Source organism: Alosa pseudoharengus, unplaced genomic scaffold (genome assembly GCF_046254945.1).
Source record: "Alosa pseudoharengus isolate Yale_2024_CS ecotype anadromous, Long Island Sound unplaced genomic scaffold, YU_APseudo_1.1 YU_APseudo_1.1_scf_2, whole genome shotgun sequence".
Classification (NCBI taxonomy): domain Eukaryota; kingdom Metazoa; phylum Chordata; class Actinopteri; order Clupeiformes; family Clupeidae; genus Alosa; species Alosa pseudoharengus.
In genome coordinates this window covers 44,633,702-44,644,497 of record NW_027468663.1, presented here as the reverse complement: position 1 = coordinate 44,644,497, position 10,796 = coordinate 44,633,702, and the positions used below count along the sequence as shown (strand labels likewise).

The following is a 10,796-nucleotide window of genomic DNA, read 5'->3' as shown; positions in this document are numbered from 1 at the left end:
CAGAGGATTGCTTAAAGGATGAGCCTTATCAAGCACACTCGACCGCATACTTGCAAATCTTTGGGAGAGCTGACTGATTATGATGTCCAGAGTTGCATTAAATACCTGCACTTTGAAGTATCTCTGCATCGGTTAAGCGCTCATCTTCCGATAGATCGTCAAAGTGACGCTTCACTCTCCGTGCTCTAACATTCTAAAGTTCTAAAAAAAAAAAAAAAAAAGGAGGCAGGGCGGGGGTAGCGACGGGCCCCGTGAGGTCACGGGCCCTGGTGCGACTGCACTTGCTGCACCTACTATAGTTACGCCACTGACACTCGCGGTTACAAGTTATCCACTCATTTTTATTCTTGTCCAGTTCTGTTCCGACAAATTATGCCTTTGAGTTGCTACCAAACTTTGGACGGCTGCTGCCCTTATGTCCCTTCATACAGACGCTGTCACACATGGGGTCTGATCTGAGGGATTCAGATAATGATTAAATGTCCGGCGGGTAGATGGAGTCCAGGGCCTGTCTGGTCACGTCTGACCATTCAAATCTGCCTGCCCACATCTGAGATGTGCTAATTTAGCTTTGATGATGGCCTTTAAGCGAGCCCATGGGAAATGAGTAATATGTGGTTTCAATCCAAGTGTGGGCTGTGTTTTTGAAAAATCCACCCCCGCACACACACACACACACACACACACACATATGCTGGTCATTACTACACACAGTAGAGGTCTGCAAAGGTCCTTTGCTCATCTGTGGTCATCTGACTAAACAGCCTGGGAACCCTACGCTGACCTGCGGTGTTGTTTGGGGCAAGTTTACGGCCCTGCCTCCACGAGCGTCGGTAGCTGTAATAACAGCTTACTGAGCTGAGCCAAGGCGGAGATTTTCACACCTCGGTGCTGGAACGGCACAGGGGCAGGGTTCACGTGCGGCAGGAGGGGGCAGGGGAGCCACTCAGAGCACCTGGGGGCGGGTTATGGGTGCTCTCCCCGCCCGGCGGCTCCTGAGAGACCTCCTGCTAGGACAGCCTGCAGAATCCCTCAATTGCACAGGTGTAGAGCTGGACTTTCCCTGCCCTCGCTGGACTTTTCAGAGAGAGAGAGAGAGAGAGAGAGAGAGAGAAAGAAAGAGAGACAGGAGGCGGACAAACAATGTGTCCAGTTCAGGTTGACCACCACATAGCTGTGCTTTCATGAGATCTTATTAGTAATGATATTCCACTTGCATGGTGTCAGTGGCATACTGTATGTCTGCCAGTACTGAAACCCTTTTGATCTCTTCATTTCATTGACACCCTGTCAGTGCATATGAACTGGTGACAAGAAGGCAACGGAGGGCAAATCAGCTGAGTAATTGCCCCGTGGCCACTCCTGACCTTTCGGCCCATGCGTGGTGCGAGCCCGCATCAGGGAATGACACACTGTGTGTCATACTCAGCAACACAGCGATCGCCCAGTAAGATAAACAGCCCAAAAGAGCACAAGTGTTTGATTGCGATGATTCACAGAGTGAATACGAACGATACGAACTGATGCAGACTTCAGTACATTCCCTGAGTTACAGTTACTAACCAAAAGCCCTTGGAGCAATGCCCATGTTCTATCTGCATTTCCATACCCAAACATGCACAGTGCATACCATGACATCAACATGTTATTGTAGGGACAACTTGGGGAGAGAACAGTTCATCCATTTTAGTGGCAGTAAGTTCTGTGTGAGTATACAAATACACGTTGCACGGTGACCTCTCTGGGGTTTCTCTTTTACACAGAGTTAAATAAACAGTGACGTGTGGGAGGTAGACCTTTGCCCCCTGATGGTCAGTGCAGGGAGTCACTGCCGAGAGAAGCGGCACCTCCACTTTAATCCAATGAACCAATAGCCCCCACATGGAAAGTGTCTAAAGTCCATCTGAAATGCTCACTGGGGCAGTCATTTAGCTTTTCTCTTTTTTTCTTTTCTTTTTCTTTTTGTCCATGGATTGGGACATTGGGTCGCTAGAGTAGGAAGTGTCAGGAAGCTGCAATGTTTACAGCTTTACAGATCCAGTGTGCAAACTTTCATTTCCACAAAGGCCTGAAATATGCTGACCTATTCACAAACAAAAAAAACATACACGTGCGTGCATTGAAAATCAACGTCTCATGACAGATCATGTCTCGTGACCAAGACAAAACAAACACAACCAGCAGCCAAAGCGCAGGTGTGAGATTCCAGCACCCACCCTGTGAGTGAGGTGTCACCTCGACGCAGGAGTTCCCTGCATCAGACGGGACGGCTGGAGCCTGGAAGGGATTCTCACGCAAGTCTGACTGGCTGATGGAGGTCACAGTTGAAGAGTTCAGCCAAGTCCCTTAAGGGAGTGGTGACCAAGTTATAACACATTATCAAAACTCATTTATAGAGTGGTTGCAAGGTTTAGCCTATGCACTCAAACCCCATGATTTCTCCTTTAAAAGCCTCGCCAAGTCCGCCGTGGAGTGCCTCAGGGGAGAGTGGACACTCAGAACAGCGTGTTATGGGAGAGAGAGAGAGAGAGCGGAGACACAAAAGGGGGAGGAGGGGACAGAGGGTGACTCTGTCTGTGTCACAAGTGTAGCAGGGAAGCAGGACGGCACACAGGACACAAACTGTCCTGACACCCACCCACCCACCCACCCGCGATTCAGGTTACCTTTGATAGTGCCGGCAGGGACGTCATAGCACGTAGGAATGCTGAGTCAAGGGCAGAGGCACGGGCACGTGGCACATGGTGGGATAAAACAGGATGCACAGGGCCCTCGAACGGGAGGACAGAAGCATCTCACATCTCTAAACAACAGTTGAAAGACAAAACTTGCAAATCTGCTAATAAAGTAGCAGGGGAAACAACTTGTTTAAAAAGATAAAAAAGATTATGTATCAGTCTGATTTCATAACAACATGTGTTTCTTAGGCAAAAACTTATCCTAATCTAAAACATCCTGTTTAGAACATTGTAACCGCAAATACAACAGGAGTTCTCAGTTAGACCTGCAGAGAATGACATGCTGACCCCTTACAAACTGTTCTCCAAAACCACAAAGCAAATCTGCCCTCATATAAAGTAAAACATTTTGTTTGTATCTCTTGCAATGCGTGCACGCAGAACTGTTAAATGAAATATGTGTATCTAAAAAGTGCACAAGAACCCACTATAGCCACATGGTGCAAGTATTTGAAATCACACCCACAAACATGCCTGAGATTCCCACTGTAACTGAAATTAGTCAGGAGGAAGAGGAGGAGGAGAAAGATAAGGAATAGGAGAACAAAGAGGAGGCAGAGACGTTATTTTTTCCTACATTCAGCATCACTATATTAGTTGTTTTTTTGGTGCTCGCCAGTGGGAAGAGAAGAGAGGGTGGCGGAGGAGAGGTGGCATGAAAAAAACAAAAAGCGTGTGCACGAGGGAGGCACGTGGGAGAGTAAGGGCAACCGACGCTCACATTCCCACGCACGTGGGAGAGTAAGGGCAACCGACGCTCACGTTCCCACGCACTGCATTCCTTCTCTCAACGACAGAAACAACAAGAGGGGAAAAAATGCAATAGGAACACAGTTAAGATTTGGGGGCTAAAGAGTCTGTTTGACTGACCTTCAGCGAATACATGCCCTGCAACTAGAGTAAAACATGTCTTGCAACAAGACCACACTTCAATTCAGCACTTCTGCTTGTAATTTACTCACCGAAAAAAAAAAACCCTATCTGAAATCATGCCAATGTGCACCAGAGGAGAAGGTGACTAATCTGATGCAAGCCGCTATGTTAAGCATGAAAGGACTCTTACTTATCAAATAAAGCAAGGTGCTGACTCATGTTCTGAGCGCAGAGAGCGACAGAACAGCAACGTCATCATAATCCCACACTTTTTACCCAGCTTCTCCTCGTCTGCTCGACTGGGACTTCCTGACATCCTCCTGAGAGGCCAGGCAAACAAAGCTTATACAAATCCACTGTAACCTTTAGCAACACCTCGACCAATCACAGAGTTAAATAAATGAAGTGCCCTACCCCTCACCTTCTGTTGCAAAACCATTGCACAACAGCAGTAGGGACCATCCATATATGTAATTTCCTTGAATTAATTCAGCCATGCTGTCTTGCAGAGTGGGACCTTTTAGTCTATGATGCAATGTGCACCATCTCGTGATCCTGTGCACCTACATTTTATAACCCTGTTAGTTAATAGTGGGTAGGCCATGGCTACATATCTCTTACAAGACAGTGTTTAGTCTGGGTGAGATAGATGTTATGGGGGTATGCCATGCTTCCAGTAGGTGCCAACATGGCTGAGTGTCCCTAAGCCACACAGACTTCCCCCTGAATGAATAATCCAGCTTTTCCTGTGTGGCAGGGTTGGGGGTGGGAAATTTGAACGTGTGCGACACAGAAAAAAAAAAATAACACAGTTTAAACGCAGACTGAAAGTGGGCCGGCAGTCGCGCCACACAACGGTGGTTTCCGGAGGCTTGTTTTTCCAGATGAGACCCCGAAAACTTTTCCCCGACAGCCTGTGAGTCAAAGAGCTGACGTAAGAGGGGTGGAATGCGGTCGCATGTCTGACCTCAGTCGTGCTCCTCGACGGTTTAGGAAAACAAACAGAGAGGTTTGCACCCACGGCTCCACACTGCCAACCTGTGGCTTACATTCATTACTACACAGATTTGCCTACTTGGGAAGACTTTTGGGCAGGGGTGGACAGTAACTAAGTACATTTAGTTGATTACTGTACTTAAGTATGATTTTTGAGTATCTGTACTTTACTTGAATATTAATATTTTTTGAAACTTGTGACTTTTACCCCACTACATTTTAAAGACAAATACTGTACTTTTGACTCCACTACATTTGAAATATGAGCATGAATACTGATTACTTTTAACCACATTTGAGTTTTTGAATACAATAATGCGATTGACCATCTTGAAGTTTTTTTAAATAGTCCAATTTGAACTTGGCTGAATTGGCTGTGGTAATGATGGTGACAATAGACTCTTCATCAGAACATCCTCCATGTAGCCTGGGAGAACTACACAAACCTGTTTGCAATTGAGACTTGAGAAGTGGTCTGGTGTTAACCAGGTTATCCTCCATGATCATTGTGAAATTGGAATGAAATTAGACAATACCTATTACCTGACATTCACCACATAGCTAGATCTTTAGCATACATAATTAAACGATAAATAATCTACTCAAAATTGAGTTATGTGGTTTTGTATTTGCCAGTTAAAATGTTTTTAGATTTGTGAACAGAGAATGACTAATGATTTACATTATATTATTGCATCCATTTGAACAGTTGCAACAAGATGTATACCCTATTACTGTAATGGCCAAATAAACATTACATTACAATACATTAAAAAGGACAAATACTTGTACTTCTGAATACTAAGTGTTTTTAAAAACAACTTCTGTACTTCAAATTAAAGGATAATTTTGGTATTTAGCACTTTAAGTCCCTTTTCTGGTTTGTTTTGGATAACCTAGAATGGTGGACACCGAAATTTTGACGATGGGTCCTGTCTCGACTTTCTGACTCGTTTTGAATCGCCTTTGACTGTTTCAGAATGGCTGGCTATGGGCAGAAAGTCAAGACAGGACCCATCGTCAAAATATCGGTGTCCACCACTCTAGTTCATCCAAAACTTAAGGTGTATGTACTTGTATGTCACTTAAGTAAAGGAATTGTGTACTTCGTCCATTGTGTACTTTGTCCACCTCTGCTTTTGGGGGAACTTTTGAATGGTGCACAGCTGATTTAAAAAATCTACAGGCACTTGAAAATAACCTACAAATCTAGGTAAGGTTTCCCACTGCATTTTTCATGATGGATAAAAACTCTAGCCTGTTGAACCAGTCCATGTAAGACTTGTCAGGTGAGTTATGAATGTGGACTACCATAATTTCCCAACTATAGCCGCGGCTTATACATTGATTTTGCAAAATTTCTTCAGCTATGAGGTTATTACACGGGGGCAGTAAATATGGTATTAATATGCTTTTGTTTCTTTTAACTTGCATAAAACACTGTCCTGCGGCTTACAATATACATAATGTGGCTAATACACAGGAAATTACTGTACATGATGTAAGATGAGCAGGACTCTTTTGTAGTGTAATAAAATAGTGCTTACCGGTAATTTAAGAAAGCACCCAATGTGTTGCCGCCTCATTAGTTAAAAGACAAAGAGGTTAGTGCTTCGGGGAAGCCATTTAGAATTGTGATGGGTTATTTGTATTATTATTATTTTGCAACAGTTGTAGCCTTTATTTCAGATACCATGCCAACTTTAACCCATTCTGGTGTCCACTTTAACAAGATAGAAACAATACCTGGAAAAGATGTCAAAAATGGGGCAAAGAATCTAAAACATATTCAACAGTGGACCAACACCCAGGTATCTGAAGACCTCCTACATAAGTAAGTATAAGTAAGTATACTCTTTTGGGGGTTAGGTGCCGTGCTCAAGGGCACTTCAGCCGTTCCTACTGGTCGGGGTTCGAACCGGCAACCCTCCGGTTACAGGTCCGAAGCGCTAACCAGGCCACGGCTGCCTACATAGTCACATAGTTTGAAGGAACTAGACAGTGGAGATAGGTGTATCATACAGCACCTACACTCACAATATAATGCTGCATGGATAGGGCATGGGTGCAGAATATTGACTAGGTTTGCCACATCTGCTACTTCAAGGTCGGCATGGAATCCAGAACCCAGTCATGGTTAAACTCATGTCAGTGGAATAAACTATCCCATGGTTAATGTTTCCTTTGGTAATAAGTTTACCTTGGCAAACAGAAAATAAATCTTGAGTATGACCGGAAGCCCGATTCATTATCCATGTGTCAGCGGTCGCTGTTTTGCACGGAAATTCACCTTGTAGACAGCATGTCAGACTGCTGAAGGGAGAGGTTCTATATAGAGTGAGGATCTCATCACAACAAACACAGCGGCACTGCAACTATGTAAGTTTGCTGATTGACATGCATGATTATATTAACATGCATCTGATTCAGACAAGTTGTTCCAAAACACACAGTCCAGGATTTCTGTGGGGTACGATAGAGCTGTGAGGTTGTTATTCTATCAGTGTAGCAATGCTGATGATAACAGCCTGGATCCATGCCACAAGTCTGAGAAATAGGGACATTAAATCTTAAAATGAAGGGGTTGTGTTTCACTAAAGTTACTGGAGTTTACGTGCCAAATGTCAGTGGTAGGTTAAATACCGATACCACACACACACACACAGTCATTACACGGTGCATGTACACTACATAATCTTAGCTTACCAAACAGCAGTCAGTGAAGCAAACTGGCATATCTCTCTGCCCAAAAACCTGCAGCAAGCACCACAGTTCTCAGAACATTACTGTAGTCATTCTTATAACAGAGCCCAAGCCTCTAATAACTTGACTTGTAATTAATACAAACAATCTATACTAAGTATACTTTTAATTGGTAGGTCTGGGTTTCATACTATAATAATAATTATAATACAGACACGAGATGGAGTTGCTCTGACACCTATGGAGCTGATAAACGTGTATACACTGCACTGAAACAATTACCCCCTCGTGTGTCCATAGTATGGTACTGTACTCTGGGTGATGTTCTGACTCTGAGAGTGTTTCAGGATGTGATCTGGTCCTACCTGTGTGGTGATGTAACTTGTCCTGATCAGAGGTTGGATTATTCTGCTGCACACATATTGGGGGGAGAGAGAGAGAGAGGGAGAAAGAGATTCAATACAAAATGAAAATTATGTCACATAATTTGTAACATTGTGTAACATTTTCTTCCACTAGGAGGCATTTTGATATAGGTACAGTACTATCAGGGTATAGAAATAAAATACATACTGTATAATGGTGCCATAGGGCATGGTATGTTAATCTCTTATATGGCATGATGGAAATAATTGCATTTCCACTTTGCTGAATTATAGGTACACTGTTAAGTGAAAAAGGCCTGGTCACTAAAACGACAATGGTGCTCGAACAGTGCTGTAACAGTTAAAAAAAGGGCAACATGTTGAACATTTGGGCTGTACAGAAGATTGTAAATATCAATATTTGTTTTTATGAAACATGCATTTCCATACATAGTTATTGGATCAAGTTAGGAAAAACACATACATGGAACAATGACTGGATATACTTTGAAGATTCGTGCATTTGACTTTAATGTGTTTGAGGTCTGGTGACACTTTCTGTCCAAACTCAGAAATAATCCTTCTTAGCAAGTAAACAAATGTTTTCAACAATATGCCTTTTGAATTTCCCCTTGGGGATCAATAAAGTATCTATCTATCTATCTATCTATCTATCTATCTGATTGAGATTTTGTCTGTTTTGGTAGTGATTTATTGTAGTACTTATAGTCATACAAAATATATCTTTATGTATGCCACTAACAGCCACTGACTGAGCTAATCAAATAATATGTTGCAAAGCTGAACATGAATAAATATACATGCACAGTAAAACAAAATGTTCTGTATAATGCCATTTCCCTTTCTGGAAATAATTATTCTAGTTTACAATATTGTTTTCCCATAAAATAACAAAGAATCGATGTTAACAGTAAAATTGTGTAAATGACATGATATACCCAACAAATCTCTATGTGGAACAAAAAAACAATGAATGTACTATACTGCACAAGAGGTCAAGACCAAAAGGGGCCAAAATAAAACACAGCACCTCACTAACATCCACACCGATGGACATGGGGTCACAAATGTTAAACTGTGCGTAGGTGACCTGTAGGGGAACTACAATTACTTAAAAAAAATCCCTTTTAATTACATTTCTATTAAATAGGTGAATGGCTTGTGTCTGTAATTAGACTAGTGGGCCAATATGTGTAATTACATTCTTGTCCCAAAGAGGACCTCACAGAGAGAAAATGTGGCGCTTCTCCGGGCTTTTGGATAATGGGAAATAGGCTTAAAGGTGAGATGGTCGATTCAGACATTGATGTTTAAAACATTTTGCTTCTCTCTGCCTTGTAGGGAGTTAATTGTGTAACCTTTATGTCAGATCTACATTTTCCAGTCCAACAACAAAATAGCATTTTTTATTAAATGGCTTATATCTAACATGAAAGACTGGACTGAAAGTGCAAACGTGCAAACGTGAATCATTTCACAATGAGGTATGTTAAAATTGAACTGAGAGGGTGAGTTGAATGAGTTGTGAGACTCAAGAAAATTCCAGCTGATATTGTAGAAAAAAACTCAACTAGGCTATTCAGATGAATGACTCCCACGACATTTAAGATTTAAGGATTCTTAATAGTATCACGTGAAGCCAGAATAAGAGAATGGTTTGGTGGGATAAAAAAAAAAAAATCAATCAATCGATAGGCCTAGCCTATCTGAACTATTTTCTTAGGGTATACTCCCGAGCAAGTCATCAATACCGCAGAAGAACTGAGTCTCTACAACCTAAGGCCTACAACACTCGGTCAAAAACATAGACAGTTAGTCTGCTACAATAGAATAATACATAAATACAAATGAAGTATGTTATCTACGGGTGGCCAACTGTAGGCCTATAGATCAAAGCCAATTTAGTCTCCAGAAAATGTTTATCGAGCATGTCGTGACATTATTTCGAGAAACCATCCAATGTGTGCTAACTCAATGCAACAGTATAACATAGGTCTACTGTACTCCGTTCATGCCTTCTCTTGCTACTACTAGGCCTTATTGCGGTATGCGGGTATTCTAACAAACGGAACATCATGAATATCATTTTGTTATCGACAACGTATACAAAACATCAAATCCATATTTGCAAACATGCACATTCAGCTAGCACAAGCGTCTTAACATACGAATACATTTTACGCGCAGAGGTGTTGACAGGAGGCGCATGAAGCCTGCGCTCGGCTATACGGTATTGAAATTTCGGTCTAATACGGTAGGAATTCTACTTTATAGCGAGACGTGCCACCATTAATTCTTAACGATATGGACTGTCACATAGTTCCGCGTAGGAAAATCCCCGTTATATATGAAATAAAAGTATGCACGAGTGCTAACACTTCTTGATATCAAACGTTTCCCTTCTGCCCACTCCCCACCCCTCCGGACAAAGCTTGGAAAATTCAAGCCCTATCGCATTCGTGACACCGGTGGAGTTGAACACCCGCGCCCTGTCTGTGCGAAAGCCTTATAATGACAAGCGTGTAAACGTGCTGTAGAAAAGCATGCTTGTTGCATTTCAATTAAAGGAATGGACAACATTTCCAGTTTTTCGGTACTTACCTCCGAATACGGTGTATGTGCAATTTAAAGGGCCAGATTCGCGCAGATTGTTCCCCTCGATCGTTCACTCCCCCTTACCAAACACCACCCCCTCCGTTTACCACTGTCCACCCAATCCCCCTTCTCCCCACCACTTGTGACAGCGTTTTCACACACAAACTTGCTTTTCTCTCCGGGGGGAAATAGACTCGAAGTGAAAAAGGCGGCTCTAACTTGATATTGAAATCCAATGACTAGGCTACGTAGCTATCACACCTAACATAGAGATACTGTGTAAAGATTGCAGGCTATTTTCATCTGAATTCAAACGTTTTTTTTTACTATTGTTATTATTATGCGTATGTAATATTGTCGAAATAAATCAGAACAGCTATGCGACGCGGTGTTCTCATCACCTCACACATCTGCGCAGAGAAAACCATTAATTTCACAAACCGCAATATGCAATATCTGGTATTGACCCAGGAGGGCGCCGTTACTCAATATCTGTTTCTCAGCA

The 10,796-nt window shown here is 42.4% G+C and overlaps 1 protein-coding gene across 3 annotated transcripts in view; it reads right to left on the bottom strand.

Annotated features, from left to right (window-relative positions):
* gng7 (guanine nucleotide binding protein (G protein), gamma 7) overlaps nt 1-10,380 on the bottom strand; it is a 27,457-nt gene extending 17,077 nt beyond the window's left edge. Inside the window, exons 1-2 of one of the 3 annotated variants that reach the window (XM_076295171.1) lie at nt 10,298-10,380; nt 7,676-7,721 (exon numbers count right to left, since the gene is read on the bottom strand). The gene's annotated coding sequence lies outside the window, so the exon portion shown is untranslated. Of the gene's footprint in view, nt 1-7,313; nt 7,364-7,675; nt 7,722-10,297 lie in introns of those variants that run through there. The other 2 variants (XM_076295172.1, XM_076295173.1) reach the window with 2 other exon arrangements.
* Nucleotides 10,381-10,796: the final 416 nt, after the last annotated feature.